At 38.6% G+C, this 22,541-nt stretch overlaps 1 pseudogene across 1 annotated transcript; it reads left to right on the forward strand.

The window, feature by feature from the left end:
• Nucleotides 1-5,624, forward strand: LOC144661296 (translin-like; annotated as a pseudogene). The gene is made up of 6 exons (XR_013572245.1): nucleotides 1-114; nucleotides 1,304-1,411; nucleotides 2,680-2,771; nucleotides 3,166-3,281; nucleotides 3,829-3,911; nucleotides 4,413-5,624. The product of XR_013572245.1 is annotated as a translin-like (transcript).
• Nucleotides 5,625-22,541: the final 16,917 nt, after the last annotated feature.

A 22,541-nucleotide genomic window follows, 5' to 3' on the forward strand; every position in this document is an offset into this window, starting at 1 on the left:
ATGGCGGCCGAAATGAAAGATAACAGCGACAATACGGAAACAGAGGAAAAACCGCTTATCTCTTTGTTTGCTTCCTTTCAGGATTATTTATCAAATGATCAGGAAATAAGAGAGGTACGTTCTATGAGTTCTCGATGCTTGTTCGTTCCTGTAATTATAAATTCGTAAATCCACGTGGACTGTGTTGCACGCGCCTTGCAGCTGCTGCAGGTCTATGCAGACTGTCCCGCTGCAGGCCCAGGCAAAATATATTAATCTTTTAACCAAAACTTGACCTTCTAGGCAAGTAAGAAAATCAGCACTTCGGGGTATCAAATTTGTACTAACAGGTGGGCATCCTTTATTGAGGTCTTGTTCCCCCCTCCACCCCCTGGAGATGGGGGCTGGGGAAGGGGGCGAATTTTTCTCCTTGTGAATTGTAATATCCATAGTGAACTGCGAACCGTGATTTTCCAAGACATTCTGTAAATTGTTATTATTATTTTTTTTGTGAAGCATGATTTGCCAATGTTATTATTTTTCGAGAATTGTGAAAGGGCCGTTTTATTTTCCATGAAACATCCATCATCCATTACCCCATCCCCCTTAGTACTACATCCATTGCACATAAACCCCTTTCTCTTTAAGTTCTTCCTAAGTTCCCCAATCTGTCCCACAATCTGTCAAAAATAAAGAAAGAATCCTGCTTGACTTACCGTATTTATTTGGCTATAAGCCAAGCGATTTTTTCACCAAATATTACTGAGAGCTGGTCAAATCTTAACAAAATTGGGGGTTCGGCTTATAGCCGAGTATTTTGGCCAAAAAAATATCTGATAGTAGTAAAAAGAGTTGAATTTGAATTAAATACTCATCTATAAGCCGAGTGATCATCAACAAACGAAAATTAATTGAAAAAATTGAAAAACTGGGAGTGTGACAAATTGGTAAAAAACTGCAGATGAAATGAAGCAAATACAAGGGAAAGAAGTTTTGGTCATGTCACACTGTTTTTCATCTTTTTGAGTCGGGCAGAAACATGCGCGAATTGCTTGGGTGCATTCGCGCTACAATGCCTGATGGAAAATAAAACATTCAAAGGCAAATAAAGTGAGATTGTTACATTATTGGACACTTATTTTGAAAAAAATGCGAAGGAATAACTGGTTGGAATAACTGGAAATGAAAGGAAAAGAAATGAAAGGAAAAAGATAAAACATGAAAAATAATTTGAAGAAAATGTGTGCAATTAAGTTTGTCTTGTAGAGACTAACAGGGCTAAAGTTACATGTAAATACTGATGCATGTGTGGTATATTTTTCAGGGAATCAAGACAGTCATTCGTGACTTGGAACAATCTGCAAGAGAAGTCCTGGCTGTTTTACAAGCAGTACATCAATCTTCAAGTCCTGAAGCTACATGAAAGTTTGATGTTTAATTAACAATTAGACTACGAGCCCGAGTTTTCTATGAGTGAATAGTCAACGAGGCGCAGCCGAGTTGACTATCGCTCATAGATAACGAAGGCGAGCAAATACGCTATCCACAATTTGAGTATATACTAAAATTAATTATCCTACATTCATAATGTGTGCCATTTCTTTAGAACAAAAATACCACCTACACTCTTGGCACACACATTCAAGCTATATAAGGAAGAGTACAACAGGATGGAGGGTTTGATCAAAACAAGTTGCAAGTACTGTTGCAGAGTGAGCTAAATAAAATCATAACATAACGATCAAGAAAATTGTAGCTGTGGGTACCTGGTTTAACGGACCTTCACGCCAAAATCTTCTAATATTGAGACTTTTCTTAAGCTTTCACCACTGCTTGTTTCCGGGTTACTTGTGTCAGAAATGTAAAATGTGGTGGTCACCAAATTTGATTCTTAGTAGATACAATATCTGAAAGAAAGCGCTTACCGGTATTTGGATAAATTTGACTTGGTCACTCAACTTGACCTCTGCAGCTTCTGGCAACAAAATGAATTGATGCAGGTCAACTTCCTTTGTCCGAGTTTATTTGAGTGGGTCTATTGAACAAATATGTTTCACTTTTAAAGTCCTGTAGGGTAAATCTTGTCTTTAACAATTGTATTTCCCAAAATTCAAACAGCAAAAGGTGACTGATTCAACTGTGTGCCAGAAGAGAAAATGAAAAAAAATATATAAACTTCTAACATTTAAATTTGTCTCATTTTTTGTCGATTGGTAGAGATTTATCAGAAAAGGTAAATTAATAATATTCCAAAAAACTGGGGGTTACCGACCATTTAGGGAGCAAACTGCAAGCGAAGTAAATAAAAACCCCCCTATATATGTTTAGAATTTTTCCTGACTGAAATGATGTGGCTTTGCGACATGAATTACGTGAGCAGTACATGTACGTATGGGGATAAGCAATTAGCTGAAATGTCCGATCACTTCAAATTTTGCCAAAAATACTCTACTGCACATTGTATCTTCAACTCTCTTCTCAGTGTTTGGATATCCCGATTAAACACTGTTGTTTGTGTTTGATGCGCATTACATGAATTCTCCTTTCTGATTACCAAACATAATTCCTTGCAATGTTTAATATTTGTGAGAACTTGACAGTAGAGATTCTCCTCACCATTTTGTTTTACTATGTATTGATGTATGTAAGGAGAAATAAGTAACTGATTTCAATCACTGTTGCATGTATTCAGATGTGAAGAAGATTTGTGCCAAAAGCAGACAAATGCTCACTGTTGTCAAGTCACAGTATGCAAATCTTGTGGAGAAAATACCAGCTGGTCAATATAACAGGTCAGTCGTCATTAAGTACATTACCCGGTATATTTTTTCCTTAAGCATCACAGGGCTCCAGAATATCTAATGTGTTAATTGTTAACAAATAATTTGGTGGAGAAAGGCACTCTGAGAGTAAAAGTGTCTTACCCAAGAAAACAACAGAACAACACCAGCCAGGGTTTGGACTTGATCTTGAATCCAAGGTGGTGTTTGGACAACCTGTCAAAATACTGGCTCGGGGGGAGGGGGGACTGCAATGGCCTAACATCCCAACAAGAGATGTAAAGATCCTTTTTACATGTAGTTGCCTCATGCTACAGAAAGGAGACTTACAGTGTAAGGACTCAGAAGTCCTCTGACACTGATAAGCCAGCTGTGTGTTTTAAATTCTTGTTTTTTTTTATTGTAGATTTTGTGACCACTGGCGTTTTGTGAGTCAACAGTTTGCCTTTCTTGGAGCATTTATTGTGTACCTTGAAAGTGATCGACTCATTACTAGACCAGAGCTGGCAGAAATGCTTGGAGGTAAATTGGCCAAAAGCTTACAGTAAGATGTGCATATTGTCAGATGCAATTGAATAGCATTTCCCTTGCAAACATGAAAACCTTACAAAATTTTCCCTGGGTGGGGTACTCAGATTTATAGTGAGAGGGAGGCATTCCATCCAGATTACATTCAAACCTCTATTAAGCACTCAACCTAAGGAAATAGCAAACTGAGCATTTAATAGAAGAAAATGTAGCATTGCAAGTATTGAACTACAATGCACCAGAAGAATTGCATAATTATTTCCATCTCAATATATATATATTAATTTTTTAAAAAAAACAGTAATTGCATACAGTGTATTTACATCAATTTATATAATTTTTTAAGAAAAACAGTTATAGAAAATAATAAACAAAAAATCATGTGCATGTAGGTAACCAGAAAAAATATACGAAGGTTGACCAGTTTGCTTTTCTTCCCTTTGTTCACCCACTTGTTCACATTTCTCCACAAACAGAGAACCTACAGAACAAGCTACAGTAAGCTGACTCTTGTTGTTTTATCAACATTTTTCCATTGCAGTTCAAGTACAGCGGTCATCTGATGGTTTCCATATTGACTTGGATGATTTTTTAACTGGACTTCTTCTTCTTGCAAATGAACTGGTAAGTTGCTTGAATCATGATACCTGACACTGCAACTAGGAGCTTTTAATTAGCAAACCACAATGGAAATAACAAAGAAAAGGTCATCAAACAAAATTAATTACTAAATTAATGAACTGAACAATGGCTCTACCAGTTCTGATTAGCTTGGAGAACCCCATTGGCCAAGAACCATGACAGCTATTTTTCTGGCTTGGACGTGCATTATGATATATTCTATCGTATTTTTTATATATATTTTGGGTGATGGATGGACGAATGGACTGACAAACGGACAAAGGAGGGACAGACTGATGGGCGGACAAATGGACAAAGACCTTTACTTATAAATATTAAAAATCTGACACTTTGCTACGACAATACAGTAAAATTGCAATATTACTTAATGCTGATTTAGTATTCTCAAAGATATTGAGAGCATAGTAAAACTACTACAATCCACATTTATTGAATTTCCAACCAAATCTTACAGTATTTGTTTGACTGGTTTTTTTTTTTCAGTCACGGTTTGCAGTGAACAGTGTAACCTCAGCAGATTACGGCCGACCTTACAAAATAGCTGCATTTGTAGCTGAGCTAGACGCTGGCTTCAGACTGTTAAATCTTAAAAATGACTCTCTCAGAAAGAAGTTTGATGGCCTCAAATATGACCTCAAGAAAATTGAAGAAGTGGTTTATGATCTGACCATCAGAGGACTGAAACCAGCTGTGGAAGAGGCCAGTTAAAAGAGACAAATCAAAGCCTGTGGGGGTGAGGGAGAGGAGGGCCTGGATGAATGTGGCTCTGTGGACTGAGATGTTGATGTGGCCACAAACACAGCACTTACCACATAATATCTCTCAATGTGCTGTTGTATTACTGCTCTTGCTGATAAAAATGTCTACAGGAGACTTTACTACTGCACTCTTTCATCCAAATCAATCTGACTAGCTTAGGGAAGTGGTCACAACAAGCGTATCCAACGAGGACCCACCTTGTGTAGGGGTAGGGAGACTATGCAAGATACCACCTGTCTGATTAGCCAAATGGACAAAATTTATTGGCCTTAAAATTTGAGTTGAGACTTACATATTAGGTGTGCATGAAGGTTCCATTGCTGGAGAAATGGCACAAGCAGATTTGAATCTGTTCCTACTCCTGATAGAGTGGGGGCTATACAAACAAGACACCATCTTTTAAGGTGAGGAAGGGGGGTACACCTGTCTGTTTGCAGAGTTGTGGGTCCTATCTGAGTACAATAGTTTTGACCATTTCCCTTATACGTGGTTATTGCAGTGCAACCAAAAACACTGGGCATGGTTAATAGCCCATAATTTTATATCTTTACATAGTGGCTATCTTCTCTTAATCAGGCAGAATATTGACAACGTACATTGACCAAATGGACGGGAACAAATTCCCCATGTTAGTGGACTGAAATAAGAAACGTGTGTTTCCTTCATTCTTCGTTGTGTCTACAAGCATAAAACCAAAGCCATATCTGTTCATTAGCTGTAAGTAAAAATTTATTTTGTTGCGGATTCCACAAATTAACCAGTTTGTTACAGTGGAGTTCGACATCTTGTTGGGGCTTGCAAGGCTTACTTGGTTCTTGACAATTGACTGAAATTTCATTAGTTTGTGTTGGAACGGTTGCCTAGTAACACGTAACATTTTTATGTAGTGATCACTCCAGCTGTTATTTTATTGGATAATAAAAATTGACTTTTGGATTTCTTTCCTTCGATTTGTCTTAAAAAGTACTTCTCACTGGAAAGCAATAGCTTAAAGTTGCACAGGGAGTGTCACGGCAGCTGGGTATGTCATCAGTCTTGGAAAATTACTGTATGCTTCATACCATGAGAAGCATTGATTATAATAATGGCTGACTGATGTCATATGTAACAATTGAATGTCATGTAAGTAAACACCAATTCACTGTACTGTATCATGTGGACATGATTTGTCCTCCTTATCAAGAGGACAAGTTCGGGTGAGCCACTGTAATGTATGCCCAGTTTTCTGTCCTGTGAACCCCAGAGGAACAATTCACAATGTTTTGGAATGTTCGTTCTTACATTTTAGCGCCTTTGTGAATAAACTATTTGGACTTCACATGCACACTGGTTTTGAGTATGAAAAGAGGAAACAAAAGTGGCAGGGGAAAGTTTTTGTGCATTATGATTGAAATGCTCTGCTGGGACATGTCTCTTCCAAAGTAATCAGATGACGTTAAATGTGCTTCCCAACCCCAACCCCACCCCTCCCCCCTTACCAAAGCCTGATCAATTCAAAGGTCATCATACTACTAAGATAAACATTCCCTTGAGAAAACACCACTGCAAAATCGCCAGCAACTTACTTTTATAGCACTTTATTAGTACAAAAATAAGCAGTAATTACAGAAAGCTACAAGTAAAATTATTTAGAGCAGTTTTCAGTTGAGTATTGTAAAACCAAAACCAAAGTGATCACTCTGGCCAATCACAAAGGGCTCAGACCTCCGGGGGGGGGGGGGGTACTCCGGCTTGTTGTAAATGACGGGGATAATCGAATGGAGGCAAAGTCAGGACCCAAAAGAATCCCTAAGTCTTCTGACATTACCAAAAAAAATCCCTGGACCAGAAATAACCCCCCAAAAAATCCCTTGTCAAATTGCTCCTAAATTGCCAGGAGGGGCAATAACATATTTCAAAGAGAATCATAAAAAAATTGAACTCTCATGTTTGTTTATGCAACATACCATAGATACACCAAGGACGTGCCAAGGAACTTAGTTTGTTTTTAATACCCAAAGAAATCCCCTATTTAAATCAAGTCACCCAAAAAATACTTGCCAAATTTTCCAACCCAAAAAAAATCTGGAATCAAAAATTTCAAACCCAAAAAAATCCTTTTATCATCCCCGTCATTTACAAGCCAGAGTACCTCCCCTGGGGCTCAGACCATCTGACCAGTAAGTCAATCAAAACTCACAGCATAACATGTAGCTAGCATGAAGTGCGGGAAAACGTGTGTGAGCAAGTCGTGATTTGTTTATGGTTTTTTCTTCTGATTGGTAAAGAAAGTGGTGCAAGATTTTTAAACCAGTCACTTGGCGCAGCAATGCAAAACCTAAACAACTGCGAGTTACTTTCAATGCTCAAGTGGAAACTGCTCTATAAAAAAAACAGTTATTACTATACACTTCATACAGATAAGAGGTACCGGTAACTACAATTGGCTACAATTATTATAATAAAATAAGTGGTTATATTGCAAACAATTACGGTAAAAGTAAGAAATTATTATGCTGACATTAGGGACCGATCGTTACGGCCTTTCTTTCTTGCCTTTGAACATCCCATGCTTTGTAGAGAGGCATTTGTGTAGTGGCAAATAACGTGAAAAGATCGAGCAAACTGGCGAGCATCTGGCGAGCAGCCGTCTGGGTAATTTTAAAGATGGCGGCTTGAGAGCTAGGTTCCAGGCTCAAGCGCGACCATGTCAAACAACCCTTCCCTCGGGGCTAGCCTGTGAACAGGCTCTCCGGTCGGGGAGGGGGCGAAAAAAAGAAAAAAGGAAGAGCGGAGGGGGGCTTGGCTACTCGGGGCCTGAAATCGCGTCAAATTCTTTTCTTTTGGGATCGAGGATAGATCACTGACGTCAAATTCCCTAGACTGCTGTTGCTGTGTCATAAAATTTGACCCCCCTCATGTTTTTTACCAGAGAAAAATTACCCCGCCAAAAGGGGCTTGTTTTAAAATTGTACCCCCCCCTCTAAAACCACCGCCCCCCCCCCCCCCTTGGGACGTAATAAACGATCGGTCCCTTATTATTAATTCCCGGCTAACGCATTTCCTTACTTTTATATTTTGGCTATTTTGTTATTCTTTATACAAGACTGTACTGAGTTTAATGAATAGTTAACCCAAGTTCAAAAGCTATACTGACAAACAACACTGTAAATTGCTGATATATGTATAATATATTTATTCTCCTTCAAAATTAGTGATAGAAAGTGACTTAATTTTTTTATACATTTCTAATAGACTGGAATCATCGAGCACTATACCCTACTAGGGAGCCTGTTCAGAGGCTAGTAGTCGTGCTTTTAACCCTTTAACCCCTAAGAGTGCCAACTGGCACATAGTGCCATAACTTGGTCAATATTTGTCCAATTAAATTGAATTTTTTGACACTACACTTGTCTTCCAAAGATCCGGATCTGCATGTTGAAAGCATAAAATTGTAAATATTACTGAAACTTTTTTGTAAAATAATAATTATAATGCAATAGAAATGTCAAGTTAGGGTGTTTACCACTTTCTTAGTACCAGCCACTCACAGAGTCAAATTCACTTATCTAATCTGCTCAGTTTGTCTGCTGAGGGCTACTGCTAGTTTTATAAATTTATAATAGACTGGTATCATTGAGCACTATATCCTACTATGGAGCCTGTTCACAGACTAGCAATTGTGCTTTTAGGACACCATCAAAGTGAAAAATTACTTGCAAAACTTTTTCAAATTAATACATGAAATGTCATTTTACCATGACTGACCATTTTCTTTGAGTCATTCATTCAGAGAGTCTACCCATTTAGCTAATCTGTTGACAATAACTGCTAGCAAGTTTAATAAATGTAATTTAAATAACAGGGGGCTCACATCACAAAGTGATATTTCTGTGAGGCCCCGTGAGAAAACACAAAAATATTGGGCACGACCATGTCTGAGTGAAGATGTGCCTTCGAAGCTCCGCTAGACCCAAACAATTTTTTTTTGTATGGATAGAACAAAAAGGGAAAGAGAAAGCAGTAATTCAAGCGATAGAGACAGTGAAACAGCTTCCCCGGTTGATAAGAAGAAAAAGGACGAGAATTTCGAGACAGAGAGCGAAGAAGTGTTTACACGTGGAGTCTCCAATATGGCGTTGTCGGACGACATAGGCGTGAACAGGGCGTGAACATAAAACATATTCTTCAGAAGCTAGAGAAACTCGACAGTATGGAAACTATGTTGAACAAGGCATTAAGCAAAGTAGCAGCAGTGGAAACCCATGTCAATGAACTGGCGCTCAAAGTTGAAGCGTTGGACTCTAAGAGCCGTGTTGCTGATAAATCTGTGGAAGAGCTGACTGCGAGTGTTGATTTCATCTCGAAGATGTGCGAAGATGCTACACATAGGCAAAAGGAAGATAGCGAGAAACATAAAGCCGAGTTGGACCGCTTGTCCAAACAAATGTCATATTTGGAGGCTTACTCAAGAAGAGAAAACCTTCTCTTCGAGGGAATCCATGAAGCCCCTAATGAAGATGGACGCGAAGACACTGCCGCCGTCTTACGCTCATTCATGGAAACTGTTTTGAATGTTGAGAAGCCCCGACACGATTGAATTTCAGAGGGTCCACCGCCTTGGAAAGAAAACCTCGAAAGGACCGCGAGTAATAATTGCCAGATTTCTCCGGTATAGCGACAGGCAACGAATTGCGAGCCTGGGGAAATATCTTCGTGATAAAGAAATTTATATCTACCCCGATCTTCCAAAGTCAATCCAAGAAGCAAGACGACGTCAAATGTCAAAGCTGAAAGAAGCAAGGAAGGCGGGACAATCGGCCTACTTCAGTCAAAGTAAACCGGATATGCTTTACATCGATGGAAAGTTCGTTCCTGAGTAACTCCCGTACTTTAAGGTTTTTCTCTCTAATCAAATACAAGAACATTTGATGAAGCTTGGACCTTCTCTTCAGGTATTCAACTGTCGTTTAATACTGCTTTTAGTTACACCAATATTGAATTCAGTGATGCGATTGGAATGGGCTGAAGAGCTTCATGGACGAATAGATTATTAGTTTAATCATTCCGTATTTGTGTGTATGTTTATTTTATTTTAAAATATGGTTTACGTTTTGTTTTTGTTACCTTTATTTCAGGCTAACTTATGTTGCGCATATTATGTTAATTATATTTTTTTATGGTGCGATGTTACATAACCTTTTCTTTATTTAACAATTAGACTACGAGCCCAAGTTTTCTATGAGCAAATAGTCAACGAGGCGCAGCCGAGTTGACTATCGCTCATAGAAAACGAGGGCGAGTAGTCTAATTGTTTTAGTAGAAACTCTAAAGGATTGCAGTCCAAAACCTACAATATTGTGCACTTTGAAGACAAAAATCAAGAAAATTTACCGCTTAAAGAGCTAAGCGAGCGCGCGACTGTTTTCTATCGGCGAATAGAAATCAGTGGGAGAACCAATCAGATTCGCGGATTTCCATTAGAACACAGCTGAGTTTCTACTAAAAGGTGTTATGCGGTAATTAGGGTGTTGGTATTCGAGGTGCTAGGCTAGTTCTATTGACAAAGAAAACATAGAAAATGACAACAAATTTTAAAATGGTTTCTTTAAATGTTCGGGGTTTGCGTTCCTCCGATAAGCGAAAAGCGATACTTTTATGGATAACAAAACAAAAAGCTGATGTTGTTTTCCTGCAGGAAACATATAGCACAATTGAGGATGAACAATTTTGGAGAACACAATGGAAAGGCAAGATGTTGTTCTCGCACGGCTCAAATCACAGCAAAGGCACCATAATTCTAGTGAAACAAAACTTAGAATTCGAACAAAAAACAGTTTTTTGTGACCCTAGCGGTCGCTTCATATTTCTAGAAGCCGTTGTGCAGGGGAACCTTTTTTTATTTGTAAATATTTATGCTCCCAACAAAGTTCATGAACAAGAAGTGTTTTTCAAAAAGATCAGAAGCAAAATTGAAAGCTATGATTTCGATCCTAATAGAAAAGTTATAATGGGAGGTGACTTCAATATCTTTTTCGATGAGAATTTGGATTGCTTCGGTGGCAATCGAAAAATCAAAGATAGGAGCGTTAATGAAATTAAAGATATGATGTCAGAAAATGATTTAATAGATATATGGAGAATCCGTCATCCAGATGATAAACGCTTCACATGGAGACAAAAAACGCCGCTTATTCAACGTAGATTAGATTTCTGGCTTGTAAGCGATTCGTGCCAAGAAGAAGTTCTTGCTACAGACGTGATACCCGCAATAAAATCAGATCATTCAGCAATTTCTCTTCATTTCAAAAGCATAACAAATTATGATAGGGGACCATCCTACTGGAGGTTTAATTCGAGTCTGGCGGACGACCCAGTATACGCCGAATTTTTAAAAAATTCGTACCCAAGTTGGCTAGATGAGTATAGGGATATTACAGACAAAAGACTGTTATGGGACATAATCAAATATCGAATACGAAAGGAAACGATTAGTTATAGCAAGCGTAAAGCTAGAGACCGTCGTGATAAGTTATCTGAACTTGAAAAAAGCGTGAAAGAATGGGAAGAAAAGTGTAATGAGTTACCAACGGCTGAGAATCTTGCGAAACTTGAGGAGCAAAAAATAGAATATGAAGCTATGTATGATTATATAACACAAGGTGCTATGATTCGATCTCGCGCTAGATGGTATGAAAAAGGGGAGAAAAGTAACAGCTATTTTCTGCGACTTGAAAACTTTAATCATAACAAATCCTGCATAAGGAAAATAAAACAAGACGACGGAAATGTCATTACGGAACCTGCTGTTATTTTAAACCAGCTAAAGTCCTTCTATTCCACCTTATACCAAAACAACGGGGCGGATATTGATCAGGGTTGTGCTAAAATCGTCTTAGGAAACCCTGACATACCAAAACTAGACAAGGAAATGCAGATGAAGTGTGAGGGGAAATTAACTTTCAATGAATGTTATCGTTCGCTACTGAGTTTTCAAAATGGTAAAGCACCCGGAAACGATGGCTTGACAGTCGAATTCTACAAAGCTTTTTGGCCAGTTATAGGGAATCTGGTAGTGGGCTGCTTGAATGCAGCGCATGAGCATGGAGAATTATCAACGTCACAAAAAATGGCTATTATTAACCGGGCAGAGACTGGGCCGAGCCCGGTTCATAAATCGCCCGGAATTTTTTCGTCGTAGTAGTCGTAGTAGTAGTTATTATACCTAATCGTACCTTTTTGGTACGCTTCGGCGGCATATCAGGCGAGTTTGGTCGAGCCATGGTTCGTATTTTGGCGAGACGCAGTCGAGCCAAAATACCCATGGCGAGACCAAACGAGCCTGATATGCAGCCGAAGCGTACCAAAAAGGTACGATTAGGTATTTACCGTACCCAAATTCAGCCAAAACTCCGGTTATATTTATCGCTCTGTTGAAGCCATGCTTGCAAGGTACGTACTGCAAATTGTGTTGATTAGGTCTTCGACACTTTTACCAAGTTCTTCTTCTGCCTTTTTTTCACTCGTTTGTTTAGAAATTCATTCTCTAAATTTTCAAAATCAATATTAAGCGAAAAATTTGGAAATTCCGACTCCATTTTTCAGTCTGAATGTCTCAGTTCTCATCGGCAAACATCGCGCAATTGGCGAGCACGCTCAAGTTTAGTTTTGGCGGGAAAGTTTTTCTCTTTCTACGACCGCTAAACACCGCTTAATTTAAATTACGAAGTGCTGTTTTATTGGTAAACCCCTTTTTTTCAATTCATCGTACAGTAACACTACTTCACTTCAAAGTGACCGTGATATGGTGGCATATCAGGTCAGTGACTTGATATCGTAGGATATCAGGACAGTAGATCGCGCTTCTGATTGGCTACTTGCGAATTTGGGTACGGTAAGTAGTAGTAGTAGTCTTGTCGGTAAATCGTTCCAGACCCGCTCGGCCGCTTCCTTGGCCAGGATTCAAATCACGCACTTTTGATATTTATTCGGCAGGAGCTATTAAACCCGGCTATTAAATCACTCTTCTATTTTAAATTTTATCTAAAACCCTGATTTCTGTTTAGCGTGAAATATATATATTTTTGTGTTATTCAAGCGTTTGGATTGCGAAACCGGTGATTGTTTTGACATGACAGCTCCAAACCGCTATTTCAGTCAAGCAATGTTTTTGCAGCAAGCTTTACCCATAACTGCTCTTTTAAAAAACGGCTGGTAGCCAGAGCATTTTTGAGCCGGAATACTTTGAAGATGCTTTTCATTTAATAGGAAGAATTATGTCCATTTTCATCCGTGCACAGTTGAGCTGGCAAAGTCGCGTATCAGAGACGATTGAAATTTGAATGTTTGCACAGCAAAATAATCTTATTTTGGTTCTTGATGTAAAACACTTCCCAAGACTTCAGTAAACAAAATTGTAATGTATAGTATTTCTACGAACTATGATGGTATTTGTGAAGGGATCCGTAAAGCCAGCAAGTAAAACAAATGGTCTGCAAAATGAAAATGAAATCTTGGCGCGGGTAATTTAATACATGTAATTAAATTCTACCACGGCATACAAAATTTCACGTTTTTGAAATTTTCTAAATCTTTTTGCCTTTTAAAATGTTTCTTGACCCCATCTTGAATAAAAATTCATCTAAAACTTTTTTCATGTTTCTTTTTTATTTTTTCACGTTTGTATTAGTTGCATCTATTTATAGATTGAGGCACCATGTGATGTTTACATATTTGCGTCATTTGTCGTAGTAGTTCACTCGGCCGCTTTCTTGGCCAAGATACAGATCCCGCACTTTTGATATTTACTCAGCAGGAGCAATTAAAATTTTATCTAATACCCGGCCCCGATTTCTGTTAAACGTGAAAGATATATTTTTGTGTTTTTATTCAAGCGTTCGACTCAAGCGAGTTCTGGAGTCCGAAACCGGTGATTGTTTCGACAGGTCGCTGAGGTCGAAGCTTTTTTACATCAGTCACGCAATGTTTTTGCAGCAAGCTCCTGCATTTAAAAACGGCTCCAGACTCTACTTTGAAGATGCTTTTCATCTAGCAAGAATTGTGTCCATTTTGACTATTTCCATCCGTGTACAGTTGGGCCGACAAAGTCCGTGTGTCACAGACGAATTGAATGTTTACACAACAACAACAACAAAAGTTTATTTGAACTGTAAAATTACAAAAAGAAATGTTTAAACATGTTTAAACAAAAGAACCTTATTTTGTTCATGATGTAAAAACTTTACTTGCAAACTTTTCAAGAACTCAGAAAACAAAATGGAAATGCAGAGTAATAATATAATAATTTCTACAAACTAGAATGGAATGTAAATCGTAAAAGCCATCCTGTGAAACTGAATAGACGGCAAAAATGAAAACTTGCCCTTTGGCGCGTATAATTAATTAAATTTTATCACGGCATGCTATTTTCACGGCTTTTAAGGATTCAAAATTTTTAATGCAACTCACATGTTTCTTCGCCTCATCTTGAATCTTTTTTTCACATTTAGTTGAGATTTTTAGCAGCATCTGTTGTCTAATACGTGTAGTCTAATGCATGCCCTTTTTTAGTCTTTTTATTTTCTTTTATAATTTTGCTTAGAAATTTTTCTGTTATTCAGTCAAATATCAAGAAATTCTTGATATTTGACTCGTTTTATTCGTTTTTTTTATTATTTATGTGACTCGTTTTATTCGAGCAGGAGCCAATACTATAATTTTCTGGTTACTCCACTCTTTTTAGCGAGGAATATAAAATATATATTTTTTGTTTCTCATTCAAGGGTTTTGAGTTTCAGTCGGAACCGAACGGCGATGGAGAAATGACCTGCAATGAATCACGCAATCAAGAACTTGCGTTTGCGTGACTGCTTCCCAAAATTGACGTGAAGAGCTTGCATGTTTGAAAGCTGAAAAGCTTTCTTATCTTGTTCTTATTCCCATTTTTTGGTGTGGTACATTTTTAAAAATGTTTAAAAACGCGTCTTAGTTTTTAACGAAATCTTTCTAATTGTTTTTTTTGTTTTTGTCGGAGATCATTTGAACTGCCATTTAACTGGTTTGAGTTCATTTATTCAAGATTGCACACAAAACGTTTTCACCTAGGTTATTCAGTATTCGGAAGAAAAATAAAAATTTGAAAGCCTAAGCAGGAATTTGTCCAAGGATGGACAAGCAATCCACAGACTTGCGTGTTACGCAATATAAATTAAATGGTATTTTAAAAGTTTTTGCTGTACTTGTCTAATCAGGTAGTTAAACATTAACTGCCCGGTTTTAAGCATTAAGCTTTAGGCGTCTTGTTAAATTAATTGAAAAGAAAGATAAGGACAAGATGTATATAGCAAATTGGAGGCCTATCTCCTTAATAAATGTCGATGTCAAGATTGCGTCTAAGGCTTTAGCGAAGAGATTGGAATGCATTTTGCCTTTCATAATACACAGGAATCAAAATGCCTATGTCAAGGGCCGACTGATCTCCGATAGCACGAGAATTATTGATGACATCATGTCTTATACCAAAGTTAATGACTTAAGTGGACTGCTTGTCGCGATCGATTTCGAGAAGGCGTTTGACTCTCTTGACTGGGCTTTTTTAAATAAGGCCCTACTGGCTTTCAATTTCGGTGAATCTTTTATCAAGTGGGTAAGCACATTTTATTGTAACATTAAAAGCTGTGTTACAAACAACGGCTTCTCCTCCGTTCATTTTCACGTCAAGCGAGGAGTTAGGCAAGGTGACCCTTTGTCTCCGTACCTCTTCATTATTGCTCTCGAGATACTTGCTATAAATATTAGAAGCAGTAAAAATATTAAAGGCTTTAAACTTTCAGATAACGAAGAAATTAAGTTAACCATTTTCGCTGATGATCTGACGACTTTCTTGAAAGATAAACAATCTTTCGAAAATCTTTTAAAAATGTTGCGAGATTTTGGATGCTGCTCGGGCCTTAAAGTAAATAACGGTAAATTAGAGGCTCTCCATCTTGGCGACTCGTCCATAAAGCTTGATATCGGTATTAAAAATATGGATAAACCTTTAAAGAAACTTGGCATCTTTTTCTCATATGATAAGAAGCAAGCCGTTAAATTAAATTTTGATTCAATCCTGGATTCGCTGAAAAAGACTCTTAATCTGTGGAAGTGGAGACATTTAACCATTCTTGGAAGAATTCAAATCATAAAATCGTTTGCTATCCCTAAATTCCTGTATAGAGCGTCGCAGTTACCTTTTCCAGATGACGTTATCAAGAGAGCGAATACGATCATCTACGAATTTATTTGGAAGGGTAAAGACAAAGTGAAAAGACGTGCTTTGATTAATAATATTGAGAACGGTGGATTAAGAATGATACATTTAGAATCCCTTATTCAAGCACAGAAGATATCCTTTTTGAAACGGTACTCTGATCCGGAAGATGGTGCCGAATGGAAACATGTTCTCAACTTTTTTCTACAGCCTGTGGGAGGCCCATACCTCTTAACATGCAATTTTGATCCAAGTTCTTTGAAAATTGCTATCCCCCCATTTTATAACGAATGTTTGACCTTATGGTCAAAATTAAATGGTTCAATCATACGTATGCATGCATAATGAGCAGTCATGCTTTTTATGAGCTCCGTATTTGTTGTCTATTTTCTCCTTCTGTATCAACTGCCATCCTCTCAAGTTTCTCTGGGGTGCGTCGTAGATGCTGGAGAGCAAACCGAGGCTTTTTTGGGGAACGCTTGTTTAAGAGAGCCGCGGAACTACGTGGTTTTTGGAAGCCACTCCGTTGAAGCACAAACTTCTTTGCCGCCAAGTCTTTGCATATTTTTCCAAACAGACGCTAATAAGACCTCCAGGGACCTACGACTTCAACAATGGCTCCAAATGAAACGGATGTCAAGGGACTCACATCACACTTTGCTAACGAGCTTCATTGTCCCAGCATATAAATCGATTCGACTATTCGCGTCTTCGCATGTGCGTGATACTGGCCGGATTAACATAAACGCACAAAGGCTACTTTTCCGACTGACATCTGCTCACAATGGAGCTGAGTTTAAAGACATCGATGCGAATTTTCTTCGTTCATCTGGACATTGTCGTCTTTTCGTTGTTGGTGTCACTCAAGGCGCATCCAAATTTGTTCACAAGACTCCCAAGCGTTCCAAGAAAGCATGCGCGTATTACTCCAATTCGACCGCGGCCCGCCAAATCCTGCTCATGGGAGGGGATATTTCCATCAATCCAGGACCCACAAATGACGAGGAAAAGAACTAAATCAGCTGTAAGCCTAAGTGTGCGGTGTGTGAGAGAACAATCGCCAAGAATCACAGGGTAATCTGCTGTGATTTATGTCAGTGCCGCTATCATCTTAAGTGCGTAGGTGTGACACTGAAAGGCCATGGCCTGACTCAACGGGAATGGCTGTGCACGAAATGTCTTTTTGATGTTTTGCCAGATTCAGGGGCTTTATTAACTGACTCGGATATTGTCGACATGAGTTTTGCCTCTGACCACACTGATTCTTCGCAAGTAATCGACGAGGAACTTTCTTCACTTCTAGAGAATCATTTTAAGAACTTGAAGATTGGTCATGTAAATATCAACAGTGTCGGCGGCTTTAAATTCTTCGAACTAAAGGCACTCATGCTCAAAAGTCTGTTCGATGTAATGGTTGTGAGTGAGACCAAAGTGGATAATGCGTATCCCGATTCACAATTTTACATTAAAGGCTTTAGATTGTATCGTAAAGATCGCAATCGTCACGGCGGTGGCTTATTTATCTATGTTAAGCGCGAACTCTTAGTTAACAGAGTCTCCGATTTGGAAGGTGCCAAGATCGAATCGATCGTTCTGACCATTCAGACATCGAGGTCTTCTAAGAAGTTGCTAATTATAGGTGCATACAGACCACCAAGTGTACCGAAGACTACGTGGGAGCCTGAACTAAATAACATTCTGCTGCGGGCTAGCCAGCGTTTCGAGGGTATCTTGCTGATTGGTGATCTAAACTGTGACCTTTCCGACTGCAATAAGGGTGCCAAAGAGGGCCAGGCTCTCATGGACCTTGCTGATGTCTATGGCTTGTCTAATCTGATCAAAGTGCCCACGCGAGTGACTGCTGATTCTAGCTCTCTGATAGACGTTGCCCTTACGAACAATACCCGTTCCTTTGTATCATCAGGAGCTTTTGATTTAGGGCTGAGCGATCACCACCTCATTTACACGGTAATGAGGACCTATTCCCCTCGATCGTCCCCCAGAATTGTCACCGCTCGACGTTTCAAGCATTATGACCCGGAATTATTCGCAGCTGACGTCAACATGGTCCCATTTCACATTGCTCATCTTTTTGATGACCCGGAAGACGTGAGTTGGGCGTGGGGAAAACTTTTGGAAGGTGTCTTAGATGCGCATGCGCCGATCAAGACGACCAAGATCAGGCGCGAACATGTTCCATTTATGACACCAGAGCTACTTGCTGCTATACGCAAAAGGAATAAACTGAGGCGGCGTTACTTCGCGACCCGCGATTCTGGTGATCTCGAGAATTATAAAGTCCAGCGCAACGCCACTTCCTCCTTACGACGTAAACTCATATCGAGTTATCTACGAACAAAAGCAAGCGATGCACAAGGAGATCCCAAACAATTCTGGCGTACAATCAAGCCCTTCATGCACAGTAGGCGCAACACCAGCAATGAAGCAATTCAACTTAAAGAAAACGGGTCTTTGGTTAGGGATAACAAAGAGGTTGCTGAGATCTTCAATCATTACTATTCCCTTGTTCAGAACGTGTCTGACGTCCCAACTACAACAGTGGAGGATTTTCGTGACCACCCCAGCATCAGAGCTATAATGGCTAACTGCCCTGTGACCGATCAGTTTCACTTCAGTCATGTTAACTCCGCTGAGCTGGAGACCATTCTTAGGTCTCTTAACGTAAACAAGGCCACCGGCCATGATTCTGTCCCTGCAAGAGCCCTGCGTGACTGTGCCTCTGCATTAGCGCAACCTTTAGCTACTCTTATTAACTCCATCATTGACAGTGCTTGCGTTCCTACGGAATGGAAATTAGCTGAAATTTCGCCAATCTTCAAGAAAGACGACGAGTTTGATAAGTCCAAGTACAGGCCTGTGTCCATCCTAGTGCTACTCGATAAAGTATTTGAGAGATGTTTGAATAGACAGCTAGTTCAGCACTTCTCAGGTATCCTTTCAAAATTCCTTTCAGCTTACAGAAAGGGATACAGTTGTGAGTGCGTATTACTGCGACTTGTTGAAGACTGGAGACGGGCGCTGGACAAGAAGTGCGTGGTGGGGACTGTAGTAATGGATCTGAGTAAGGCATTCGATATTATCCCTCACGATCTACTATTAGCAAAGCTTGCAGCCTATGGAATTTCTCCTCACAGCTTAAACGTACTGAGGAGCTACTTACACGATCGCAGGCAGCGTGTCCGGATTGGAAATGTTACATCGGATGTGTCAGTAATATCAAGGGGAGTTCCACAGGGGTCCGTCTTAGGGCCCCTACTATTTAACATTTTTCTTAATGACTTTTTCTACTTCATCGAGGAGGCAGAACTATCGAATTACGCCGACGATAACCAGATCTACTACTCTGATGTTGACCCAGCTAAGGTCGAATACGTCCTTAACAAAGAACTTGCCGTAGCCTGTAAGTGGTTCAGAGATAACAAGATGACTCTCAACCCTGAGAAGTGCAAGGCGCTTGTTCTCTCTAGCAACAATCGTGCTCACATATCTTTATATGCAGACGGAGAAATTATTCCTCGTGTGTATGAGGTTGAGCTGTTAGGAGTCGTTATAGACGACGCGTTAAACTTTAGCACGCACGTTTCTAAAATTATTAAGAAAGCAGGAAAACAACTTGACGTTATTTGTAGATTACGAAATGTTTTGTCTTCCTCTTCCAAGCTATGCCTGTATAATTCCTTTGTGATGTCTTATTTTACTTATTGCTCTTCGATATGGCATAATTGTCTAAAATCAGACAGCGATAAACTAGAGAAACTTCACGAAAGAGCCCTACGTTACATCTATAAGGGCAGGTCTTCTAGCTCCGCTTCTCTGTGCAGCCGCATAGGCTACACATTAAGTGAACGTCGCATTCAAGATACACTTATTATAATATTCAAATGCCTTAACAACTTAGCACCTGTGTATCTTAAGGACCTCTTCTGTGTCAGGGACAATATCAAGAACTTGAGAGGCATTAATAAGATTGTCTTACCTAAGGTCAATACGACCAAGTATGGACTGAAGTCTGTAAGATACTGGGCGGCGAACGCCTGGAATCAACTGCCAGACCGAGTAAGAACAATTGCTACACTACAGGCCTTTCGTAATGCTGTGCGCAGCTAGATAGTCCCTTTTTAATTTTAAAATTAATTTAAATACTTATTTATTAATGAATTTTTCGTTCTGTATATATTTTTACATTTGTAATTTATTTTCTCGGCATATTAGCATATGTTTTGCTAGGGGCCTAGCCAGCCCCCGTCAGCTCCGAGGGTAAATAAATTTTATTGATTGATTGATTGAATGCCTGAAACAAGTGATGAAATTTTAAACGAAATAATTTGGAATAATAAACACATCTGTATAAATAATAAATCATGTTTTATTAGCGAACTGATGGATATAGGTATAAACAAAATTGGTGACATGATTAAGCTGGATGGGACATGTAAAATTTTGACATGGAATGATTTGCATAACAAAGGTCTTAAAATGAAAAACTTTCTTTTGTGGCAAGGTCTAATCGATGCAATACCAGTTAAATGGAAACAAGCTATTAAGTCCATGACAGGTCCTTATATCTTGAAGTCGGATTCAAATGAATCCACTTTAACTATTAATTCAGTTAAAGTACCCACATCAAAAGTAAATTCCAAAAAACTGTATGGGAGTCTGGTCTCAAGGGTTTGTGAAAAACCAACAGCACAAAGGAAATTCGATGAAATGTTCCCTGACCCTAAGCGTGATTGGAGTAAAATATACAGCTTGCCTTTCCAGGTTGCGTTAGATGCGCACACAAGAGAATTTCAATACAAAGTGGTTAATAGAATCTTATTTACAAATTCTAAATTGTGTAAGTTTGGCTTGGTGGAGTCGCCTTTGTGCACCTTTTGTGGAGAGGAGGAAGAAACCCCTGAACATTTGTTTGCATTATGTTCTTATTCTAGTGCCTTTTGGAATGAAATTTTCAACTGGCTGCAACAGTGTGTCACTGGAATTAGTGTTGATTTGTCAGAAGTAGTCAATGTTATACTTGGTTTGCCTGATCTCGAGGAACATTTTATGGCTGTAAACCACATAGTTCTTGTGGCAAAACAAACAATTGTACTTTGTAGGAAGAGATCTACTAATCCCAGTTTGAATGTCTTCCATGCTCTACTAAGAAAAACTATTAAAATAGAAGAATTTATTGCTAAGCAGAAAAATAAATTGCACCTCCATTTAGTTAAATGGGAAAATTTTTTAGATAAACTTATTTAAAGTAAATGTATGCAACGTCTGCCATTTTTCGTTCTTTTTTTGAATTTATTTTTTTTGTGTGTTTTATTTTTGTTTGTTTTGATTTTTGCTATTTTTGTTACTTTTTTTGTTATTTATTTATTTATTTATTTTTTTTTTAGCATAACTGTTTCCAGAGTAATTGTAGTGGTATTTCAAAATTAAAAATTGTAACTGTAGTGCACCCGTAACTATGTATTTTTTCAAAGTGTAATTGTACCTCAAACTTCTGTATCTGTATCTATATCTGTGCTTGTAACTGTATATTTAACTTAATAAAGTATTAAATTAAAAAAAAAAAATATTAATTGATAAAAATGGCAATTAAAAGGTTAAAACATTGATCATATATAAAAACTATCAAGCGCTAAAGCTAAAAAAGTTATGATAAATCATAAAAAGTGAACTAAATGTTACAATAACGAATTATTTAAAAACATGATTTTTGATACACTGCTTGGGGGGGGGGGGTGCTTCTCAACTATAGATCTAGACAGAGCAGTTGCTAAGGAATTGCTGAAGACAGCACAGGGGCGGATCCAGGATTTTTCAAAGGGGGGTGGCTGTTTACCAATATTTTTTGTTTACTTTATTGTTCAAGCCCCAATTTTTTTTTAATTGGGGGGGGGGGGGGTTTCAGGCTTTTAGGCAGTTTTTTGAAAGTGGGAGTACACATTATTTTGGGTCTGAGGCCCATATTTCCATCTAGGGGGGTCTGGGGGCATTCCCCCTCAGAAAATTTTGAAAAGTTGAAGCCTCTTAGACGTGATTTCCGCGATTCTGAGCAGCTTTATACAACTGTCAATTAAGTTATTAAACCACTGTTTTTCCTTGATAATTTGGCAAAATATTCCTTCTTCAATAAAAAGGCTAGTTCTCAGTTATGAAATGAAAAGTGATTGAAGTTTAAAGTTGACAGGCCACGAACTTACAGGAAAACACAGATATGCGTTTTTTTTGCTCACCCACGTGCGTGGAAATTTTTAAACCCTTGGCAAAGTGGAAGGTTGCAAAGTGGCCTGTGGACAACTTTGCTTTGCTTGCTTGTCAAATCGCTTCGATGCGAAAAACAGTAAGAAAACTCGCTAAAAAGATGTAAATGGAGAAGAAAATCATTCCAGCAAGGCTAAAACAACTCTTGAAAGCTAAAAGGAATCTATTTTTTAAATTATACACACGTTTTGGTACATTAAGCCAGCAGTTCGTAAAACAGGCTGTCGAAAATCTCCTATTTTGGAAAAATGGCCGTCCTTTATCTTTGAACGGCCGCCTGACTATGAAAGGTAGATAGACATTGCTTTTATTTTCTATTTCAATATGTTTATTTTCATTTTTCTGATGGA

The sequence above is a fragment of the Oculina patagonica genome, chromosome 7, assembly GCF_052425735.1.
Source record: "Oculina patagonica isolate OP01 chromosome 7, crgOcupat, whole genome shotgun sequence".
Classification (NCBI taxonomy): domain Eukaryota; kingdom Metazoa; phylum Cnidaria; class Anthozoa; order Scleractinia; family Oculinidae; genus Oculina; species Oculina patagonica.